Genomic DNA, 11,025 nt, shown 5'->3' on the forward strand with positions numbered 1-11,025 from the left:
TCATTGTGACATTTTTAAATCATTTTGCACATTTGTTCACCATGATTGGACGGTGTGTCCCGCGAAAGAATTACGTCAATATCTCCAAGGTCAAGGTCGCTACAACTAAAAATAGATTAATTTTGAAACAACTATGTATTTATGAACAATCAGTAACAACGCACATTTTCATTTTGAGTTGTCTCTTTTTATCAGACTTTTTTTCTTATTGAAATCAAGGTCAATTTTACACAAGGGGGTTAACAATACACATTTTGAATTGTCTGCCTTTATCAAACTTTTTTTCAACTGAAAACCTGGTTTTGTGACAATTTTGTCCCTTGTCTTATATTGCTATAAGAGCTAAAGTAAAATCTTGTTAGCAATATGGAAATCACATCTTCATGAAACTTGGTAAGAACATTTGTTCTAAGGATATCTTGGGCATGTTTAAACATTGTTGCAGTCCGCTGAAATACATTGCTACCAGGTGGCAGTGCAGTTTTTATTATTATATGGATAAAGTGGCTATAGTAAATCCTTGTTAACACTCTAGAGGCCTAATGTATTATCAAATCTTCATGAAACTTAGTTACAACATTTGTCCTAATGAAATCTTGGCTGAGTTTGAAATTGTTTCTGGTCTTTTGAAAAACATGGCTGCCAGTTTTCCTTATAATTATGGCTATAGTAAAACCTTGTAAACACTTCAGAAGTCTAATTTCAATCAAATTTTCATTTCATTTCATGAAACTTGGTCAGCAAAATTTTTCTAAATTTATATAACCTAAGTTTGAAAATGGTTCTGGTAATCTAGGAACAAAGAAAACTCTGTAGGAACATTAATTTGTTCTAAGAATGTCTTGGCAGAGTTGGAAATTGGATGCAATCCGTTGAAAAACATGGCCACCAGGTGACGGGGCAGTTTTCCTTAAATGAATATAGTAGCTATAGTAACATTATAATATATTTGTTAACAATATAAAAGTTAACATTTTTAGTTCAATCTTCATGAAACTTGGTAGGAGCATAGTTTCTGAGGATATCTTAACACAGTTTAAAAATGGTTTTGGTCTGTTTAAAACATTTCCACCAAGGGGCAAGGCTGTTTTCCTTATATGGCTCTATTAGCTATAATAAAACCTTGTTAACTACATAGAAGTCACATTTTGAGTCCAATCTTCATAAAAGTTAAATTTATGGCTAATCTTCATCAGAGCATTTTTTTCTAATGATTTCTGATCTAAATTCCAAAATGGTTCTGTAACGTTGAAAAACATGGCTGCCAGGGGGTGGGACAGTTTTCCTTATATGGCTATAGAAAACACTTGAGTTTAACATAAATACTACTCAGGTGGGCAACCAAGGGCCACTATGGCCCTCTTGTTTCTTGAAATGAGAGTATTTACTTCACAAATGAGGCTTGCAAAATGTATTTAATATTTTTTAAGTTGTTTTGTGTACATATGTTTTTTGAAAACTAACAGATTTCCATCAAATGATATATTTCATCAAAGATGTGCTAAACAAACCTTGATATATGAACAAGAAGTATCACAGATGAGAAAAAGTTTCATAAAAAATTTCTTAGAGCCCCCAACTGTCAAAATGTTCCAATAACCGGTGTTACTTAGCTTTTACTATATTTATTGTCCCCTACCGGTGAAACCGGAGGGGACTTATGGTTTGCGCTCTGTGTGTCAGTCAGTCAGTCTGTCTGTCTGTCCGTCACATTTTTCTGGATCCTGGGATAACTTTACAAGTTCTTCATATTTTTTCATGAAACTTAAAACATGGATTGATGGCAATATGGACATTATTTACGTCTTTTCATTTTTTTCCTACGTCATAAATTGTGGTTATGGCAACCAAAAAAAATAATTCTGAAAATGGTGGAATATCTGATAATGGTGGAGCCGGTAGGGGACCATATTGCTTGACAATAGCCTTGTTATATTCTTGACCTTGTTGATCCAATAGCAGATTAACTTAATCTCTTCTTTAATGTGTTTGTAGTCTTATGCATATTTGTACGTGTTGTACTTGTTCAGTTGGATATTCTCTACTTGTATATGCACATAAAAACTGTGCCTTAAAAAATACGCAATCGTCATACTTTGAAAGCAAGTTATACTCATGCTTTAAAGAGAGAATAACAACTGTTTAAATAATACTTTTCCATTGTGCCCCTGTCACACATTGAGTTATTCATTTTCATGGTGAATGTATATGAGCTCATTAAATCCATTAGGGAAGTTTTAATACATCCAGTTATTGATATGACATGATGTTGAGTACATTTTAAGCTTATTATGCCCCCCTTCGAAGAAGAGGGGGTATATTGCTTTGCTCATGTCGGTCGGTAGGTCGGTCGGTCCGTCCACCAGGTGGTTGTCATACGATAACTCAAGAACGCTTGGGCCTAGGATCATGAAACTTCATAGGTACATTGATGTACTTCATAGGTACATTGATCATGACTCGCAGATGACCCCTATTGATTTTGAGGTCACTAGGTCAAAGGTCAAGGTCATGGTGACTCGAAATAGTAAAATGGTTTTTTGAATGATAATTCAAGAATGCATACGCGGCCAACAGGGCACACTCTGAACAATATTACTGAAGCAACTGGTCTGTAATCCTAAATCTATAATTATCAGTCCAATGAAACATCATCCTTTTAGTAAAATACAGTGGATCAGTAAAAATATTATCAGAATATGAGATTTTTTGTATATTTTGTATATTAAATACTACTACTACTACTACTACTACTACTACTACTTCTACTGCTACTACTACTACTACTACTACTACTACTACTACTACTACTACTACTACTACTACTACTACTCTACTACTACTACTACTACTACAACTACTTCTACTACTACTACTACTACTAATACTACTACTACTACTATTTCTTCTGCTACCACCACCACCACCACCATTCACAGTGACAAAAAACGTATTCACACAATAGCTGCTACTACAACTTATAGCCCATATAGGGGGGCATGCATGTTTTACAAACAGCCCTTGTTGATTTAGTAATGTAGTTATATTTTTCTGGATCCGTTATGGGCTTACATGTAACATGACAATGTGTTAACCCTTTCAGTGCGGGAACCGAATTTTGAAGGCCTTTGCAAACAGTTTGGATCCAGATAAGACGCCACAGAACGTGGCGTCTCATCTGGATCCAAACTGTTTGCTATTCTGATAGTATTCTTTGAAAAAAATCGAAGAAGCTGCTAATTTTAGAAATTCAGCAGATGACATTTTAGCAAACGATAAATTTCCCAGCATGCAAAGGGTTAAATTCATATGAGACGGGCTCTGTAAAGAGGGGGCTTCATGCATGTTATAAAGAGTAATGCCAGATTTTCCTGTGCAGTCCGCATAGGCTAAGCTTGGACAACACTTTCCACCAGACTGGATCTGCATTTCAAAGATTCATCCTTTGAACATAAAATGTCATGAAAGTGTCATCCGTGAAAAATCTTACACAACATGTTATGCACATGTATTTAGCCCCGTTTTCTCATTCAATGGATTTAAATAAAATCCATGATTTCTGTTTAATTAACCAGACCTTAAAGGCAACTACCTTATTTGCTTTTTTTCACAAGTTTATTACTGTATACTCATAATGACATTAAGTCCCTTTTGTAATGTAAGATATGATGTTGGAATGTGCTATTTTATACAATAATAAAATATAACAAAAAAATCATTTACATCTATATTGGTATATTGTGTGTGATCTTTAGTAAGCAACATTATCTTAGATATTTTGTGTGTTAAAATTTGATAACCCGGTATTTGATCATATGTACTTCACATATGGTATACATGTATGTGTTGTCTTTCATTTTGTGTACTAGTATATGTTATTGTCAGTCTATATTGTGTTGCGTTTTGTTAAATGGACTTGAGCTGTACTTTGGGAAAACTGGACTTGTTGCATTTTGGTAAAGTATCATCCCAGATAAGCCTTTGCAGTCCCTACATGCTTATCAGGTAAGTCATCCCTGATTAGTTTGTGCAGACTGTACAGGATAATCTGGGACTGTACTATAGGCACATGCATAAAGCCTGGTTTTCTCCGAACACAGCTCATCTATATTTCACATCACCTTATGTGCTATGTCAAGTCATTCAATCCATTTTATTTATTTTAACACCAAGTGTTTGTATCGTGATATATTTAGTGTTGAGATTTGCTCTATATATTGTTATATACTTGTATAAGGATTTATGTGCATGAACTAAACTCAAATGAGTTATTTAAAAGGATTACCAGTATGGTGGTACAAGGGGCTCTATGTAACATATAGAAAGAGAAACACAATGGCTTAAATGTGAATCCAAGCATCTGACCATGATCTGTGAGTTTTCCTGGGCCTAGTTTCACAAACATACTAAAGTCAATATTCTGTCTCAATTTTGATTTTTTAGATTAGATTGACCAGCATGCTGAATTTGGTGTTCACAGAAGTATTTATATGTCTCCCAGTCTATACTGGGGGGACATATTGTTTTTGCCCTACATGTATCTGTTTGTGGTTTGTTTACGTCAAACTTAAACATTGGCCATAACTTTTGCAATATTGAAGATAGCAACTTGATATTTGGCATGCATGTGTTTCTCATGGGGCTGCACATTTTGAGTGGTGAAAGGTCAAGGTCATCCTTCAAGGTCAAATATATAGGGGGGACATAGTGTTTCAAAAACACATCTTGTTTAGTTTTGAGTCTCACTTAAAGTTTGATGAAGAATATGTGCAGTTGAGATTTACGATTGTTTGTTGGCTGACAGACATTCTCAATACCCGGTGGAAACTCTATCTCATTTTCTGAGTTAAGCTAAAAATTGATGTTGGTCCCTGTTGCTAAAAATTGATTTTGGGCCCTGTTGCTAAAAATTGATGCTGGGCCCTGTTGCTAAAAATTGATGTTGGGCCCTGTTGCTAAAAATTGATGTTGGGCCCTGTTGCTAAAAATTGATGCTGGGCCCTGCTGTTGATAAGTCCTTTCATGTATGAAATATTCTGTCAGATTTCAGATATTAAGTCCCAGGGTTTTTATGAATGATATGTCAATATTTATTAAATACTTTATATTACTAGTTTAAAAATAGTTTTATTTTCAGTAAACTACTTGTCCGTCATATACAAAAGGTTAATTAAAAAAAGTTTAGCATCAAAAGAAAACCACACCAGTTTACTGACAAGAACTCGTTTTTAGCTCACCTGAGCACAGCGTGCTTATGGTGAGCTTTTGTGATCACCTTTTATCCGTTGTCCATCGTGCGCCGTCAACATTTGCCTTGTTAACTCTCTTAGAGGCCACATTTATTTCCAATCTTCATGAAATTTGGTCAGAAGATTGGTCTCAATGATATCTTGGAAAATGAATACGTTTGCTTGAAAAACATGGCTGCCAAGGGGCGGAACATTTTTCCTTATGGCTGCAAGGGGCGGGGCATTTTTCCTTATATGGCTATATATAGCTATAGTAAAATCTTGTTAACACTCTAGAGACCACATTTATTGTCAAATCTTCATGAAACTTGGTCAGAAGATTCATCCCGATAATATCTTGGACGAGTTCAAAAATGATGTCAGTTGGTTGAAGAACATGGCCGTCGGGGGTCGGGGCATTTTTCATTCTATGGCTATAGTAAAACCTTGTTAACACTCTAGAGGCCACATTTATTTTCCGATCTTCATGAAACTTGCTCAGATGATTTGTCCCTATGATATCTTGGATGAGTTCAAAAATGGTAACCTTTGCTTGAAAAACATGGCTGCCAAAGGGCGGGGCATTTTTCCTTATATGGCTATATACATGTAGTAAAATCTTGTTAACACTCTACAGTCCACATTTATCGTCCGACCTTCATGAAACTTTGTCAGAAGATTCATCCCAATTATATCTTGGAGGAGTTCGAAAATGATGCCGGTTGGTTGAAAAACATGGCCACCAGGGGGCGGGGCATTTTTCCTTATATGGCTATAGTAAAATTTTGTTAACACTCTAGAGGCAAGATTTATTGTCCAATCTTCATGAAATTTGGTCAGAAGATTGATCTCAATGATATCTTGGATGAGTTCGAAAATAATTATGTTTGCTTTAAAAACATGGCTTCCAAGGGCCAGGGCACTTTTTCCTGATATGGCTATAGTAAAATCTTGTTGACACTCTAGAGGCCACATTTACTGTCAGATCTTCATGAAATTTGGTCAGAAGATTCATCCCAATAATATCTTGGACGAGTTCAAAAATGATGTTGGTTGGTTGAAGAACATGGCTGCCAGGGGGCGCCAGAGGGCGGGGCATTTTTCCTTCTTTGGCTATAGTTAAACCTTGTTGACACTCTAGAGGTCACATTTATTTTCCGATCTTCATGAAACTTGGCCAGAAGATTTGTCCCAATAATATCTTGTTATCTCAGGTGAGCGACTTTGGGCCTTTCAGGCCCTCTTGTTTTAATTATATCTTGTGTATGTAGCATCATCTGCTTATGGCAGCATTTTTCATGCAGAAAAGTCATCAGAATTTCATGTACTAATGAACGTTTTTTTTTAAAAACAACAAAACAGTAGAACATTGTGTCCATTTCAAAGTAATTGACATCCTTCTGCATCAAGGGACAGTACTGGATACATTTTTACATGCGAGTTTTTATGCACCGGTAGGCTGACATATAGTGTTGGACTGTTACGGCATTCCATTTTCAAGACTTTTTAGCTCACCTGAGCACAATGTGCTCATGGTGAGCTTTTGTGATCACTTTTTGTCCGTCGTCCGTTTTGCGTTGTGCGGCGTCAACATTTGCCTTGTTAACTCTCTAGAGGCCACATTTATTGTCCAATCTTCATGAAATTTGGTCAGAAGATTGGTTTCAATGATATCTTGGATGAGTTCCAAAATGGTTACGTTTGCTTGAAAAACATGGCCACCAAGGGGCGGGGCATTTTTCCTTATATGGCTATATAAGGCAATAGTAAAATCTTGTTTACACTCTAGAGGCCACATTTATAGTCTGATCTTCATAAAACTCAGAGTTAAAAAATGATGCTGGTTGGTTGAAAAACATGGCCACCACGGGAGCGGGGCTATTTTCCTTATATGGCTATAGTAAAACCTTATTAACACTCTAGAGGTCACATTTATTTTCATATGATCATGTTACTTTGTCAGAAGATTTGTCCTAATGAAATCTTGGATGAGTTCGAAAGTGGTTTTGATTGCTTTAAAAACATGGCCACCAGGGGGTGGTGGCATTTTTCCTTATATGGCTATAGTAAAACCTTGTTAACACTCTAGAGGCCACATTTATTGTCCAATCTTCATGAAATTTGGTCAGAAGATTGGTCTCAATGATATCTTGGGCGAGTTTGAAAATAATTATGTTTGCTTAAAAAAAATGGCTTCCAAAGGGCGGGGCATTTTTCCTTATATGGCTATTGTAAAAACTTGTTAACACTCTAGAGGCCACATTTACTGTCCAATCTAAATGAAACTTGGTCAGAAGATTCATCCAGATAATATATTGGACGAGTTCAAAAAGGATGCCGGTTGGTTAAAAAACATGGCTGCCAGGGGACGGGGCATTTTTCCTTATATGGCTATAGTAAAACCTTGTTAACACTCTAGAGGCCACATTTATTTTCTGATCTTCGTGACACTTGGTCAGAAGATTTGTCTCAATAATATCTTGTTATCTCAGGTAAGCGACTTTGGGCCTTTCAGGCCCTCTTGTTTTCTAAATGCTTTCAGATTTTGGCAGGATATTTGGTATGCGAGTCTACCTACATGACTTACTGATGAAGTGTGACCATTGTTCCGGTCACTTGATTTTAAGCTTGGCTATTTTTGGAGAAAACCCAAAGTATTGTCATAGCCAGCTCGTCGTCGGCCGTCTGATGTCTGCGTCATGCTTAAACCTTGACAGTTTGCTCTAAAATCAAAGTGCTGCCACCTACAACTTTGAAACATCATATGTAGATGCACCTTGATGAGTTCTACACGCCACACTCATTTTTGGGTCACTAGGTCAAAGGTCAAGGTGACCTCTAAAAAAAATTCTGACAAGCTTTTTTTTATTCAAAACTGCATCTGCAGCCGAGCGTTGGCATACGTTATGCGGTGTTTTTGTTTTGTTTAGTTATGGGCCTTTCTCTATAATAACTGTTTTCCAGAGGGTTTTCACGAAATGCTTTCAGATATTTACCTGATTTTTGGTATGTGAGTCTACCTACATGACATACTATAAAAGTTACAGATAAAGTGTTAGTTTTGTTCCAGTCCATTCATTTTTGGCCAAGATATAGGCCTTGGACTTAGATATTTTCTCTATAATAACTGTTTTCCGGAGGTTTTTAACAAATGCTTTTAGACATTCAGGTGAAATTTGGTGTATGAAACTACCTATATGACTTACAGAAAAAGTGTGACCTTTGTTTCAGTCCAGTGATTTTTGGTGAAATTATGTGCTTTGAACTGAACAATTTTCTTTTAAATATCTCTTGAGTGGATTTATAGCACAGAAGAGGGAATCGGGTTTCACAAACACAGGTCTTGTTTATTTGTATGCTCCCCAAAAAATTCGGGGAGCATATTGTTGCCAGTTTGTCCTTCCCTCCGTCACACTTTTCTGTCAAACTTTTGTAACAGTTTCTCATAGCGCCTTCAACTATTTTACCAATCTCTTACATGATGAACATATTTGGCATGTAGGTACCTTGCATGGACCTCTACCTTTGGATGTGGTTTTAGGTCACTGGGTTCAAGGTCACCGAGCTTATAATAGATTTTCTCAAGGTCACACTTTTGTTACAGTTTATAATAGCGAACACAAGGGGAGCATCCATTGTTTTCAACAATACTTGTTAAAAATACAATTACATGTATGATACTTTAATGGCCATAAGGGTTATGATTGTAGTCTTAACAGTTCTACATTAGACACAAAGTAACACCCCTGACAAGTAGATTTGCTCTATTGAGGACATTTATCATATAATTGAGCACATAGACATTTGACACAGACAAAGTTGATTACAATTTTAATTCTGTGGTGTAGATCTTTTTGTTTGACTCACTTTAGCAATTATATGAGCCAGGTACTGGGAAAATTGGGCCTAAAACATGTGTGTAAAAGGTCATCCTAGATTAGCCTGTGCAGTCCTCATAGACCAAGCAGGGACTTAACTTTGTGCACAGACTGGATTTTCTTTTAGAGGAGATCTCCTTTTAACAAAAATTATATAAATGGGGAAAGTTTTAAGACTGCACGGGCTAATCTGGGACGACACTTTTTGCACATGCATTAATTAACCCTTTCAGTGCTGGAACCGAATTTTGAAGGCCTTTGCAAACAGTTTGGATCCAGATGAGACGCCACAGAACGTGGCGTCTCATCAGGATCCAAACTGTTTGCTATTTTGATAGTATTCTTTGAAAAAAAATCGAAGAAAATGCTAATTTTAGAAATTCAGCAGAAGACATTTTAGCAGACGACAAATTTCCCAGCATGCAAAGGGTTAAGCCCCATTTTCTCAGAGTGCTGCTCACATGTATTTTTCATTTATATCTTTGATAAAAACCATTACGATTTAAACATGTAACTGATGTTTAATGATTTGTGTCATTTCACCAGGTATGGTTTTAACTTTTATGTCAAATAAAATATAACACATCTTTCAAATGGTGCCTTGCCCTTTTAAAATATCTTGTCTGCTTTTGATTTAAAGGGGCCTTTTCACAGATTTTGGCATGCATTGAAGTTTGTCATTAAATGCTTTATATTGATAAATCTAAACATTGGATCTCAAACGCTCCAGTAAAAAAAAAAAATATAATTAAAAAAAGAAAAAATGTAAACCTCAACTTGGCTCGAACCACTGACCCCTGGAGTACTGGAGTAAAAATTAACCACTAAGACCACTTGGCCATCCGTGCGCATACAACAAATGATGTATTTTATACTTTGTATAAACAATCCTTGTAGTATCACAAAATATAACAACAATAACAGAACTGTCCAAATTATTCAATCATTTTGCAATGCAACACTTTATAATTTTCAGGTTTTTAAATCATCAAAAGATGCATATAATTGATATTTTAGAGTATGATAAATGTTCAGTATTACTGTTTCCTCACAAATAGCACAACTACAACACAGCATGATAAATGTTCAGTATTACTGTTTCCTCACCAATACCATAACTACAACAAAAATTTGTGAATCTGAAACAACTTTTTTTAATTCTGTCAATTTACCAAAACGTGAAAAGGCCCCTTTAAAGCCATAGTCCATGGGTACATCCATGTATTCTTGAACTTTCATTTTACCATGCCAGTGTTATCTTTTGTCTAGTGCATAATTAAAATTTAGTGTTGCATAAGCTTTTGTTTATGGAATGTAACAATCACACAGGTTGTTATTTGATTTTGTTTGGTGATGATATACATGTACCGGTAATGTGCTTCTGTTACATTTAACTTATGACAGAGTTGTTAACATAGATTTTTGCTTTGGTCATGTGTTATACTCATTAAAAAATTGATGTTTATGTGTTTGTTCTGTGTAAATAAACATTATCAAAAATGCATTGTGTCTTCATTATTTGTACATGATTATCTACCTTAATTATCATCTCATGCTTGAGTATAACAGCATAATTTGAGCCACAACTGGGTGATGACACATTCCGCCTAAACTTGATTTTCGGAAAGGAGGGACTTCCTTAAAACTAAAAATACCATTAAAGCGGAAAGTGTCGTCCCTAATTAGCCTGTGGGGACTGCACAGGCTAATCTGGCACGACACTACTCACATGAATTAAGGCCAGTTTTCTCAGAAAAACACACAGGGTATCTAACAGTAATAAAAAATCTACATACATAATTAACACAGAAAATCACAAGATATGCCTACATGTTAAATTTAAGTAATTATTAACATGTTTTATGGACACAAAACCAAGTGACATTTTGGTGTTCAAAAATATAATTTACCCTTATAAT

Source organism: Dreissena polymorpha, chromosome 16, assembly GCF_020536995.1.
Source record: "Dreissena polymorpha isolate Duluth1 chromosome 16, UMN_Dpol_1.0, whole genome shotgun sequence".
NCBI classification, from domain to species: domain Eukaryota; kingdom Metazoa; phylum Mollusca; class Bivalvia; order Myida; family Dreissenidae; genus Dreissena; species Dreissena polymorpha.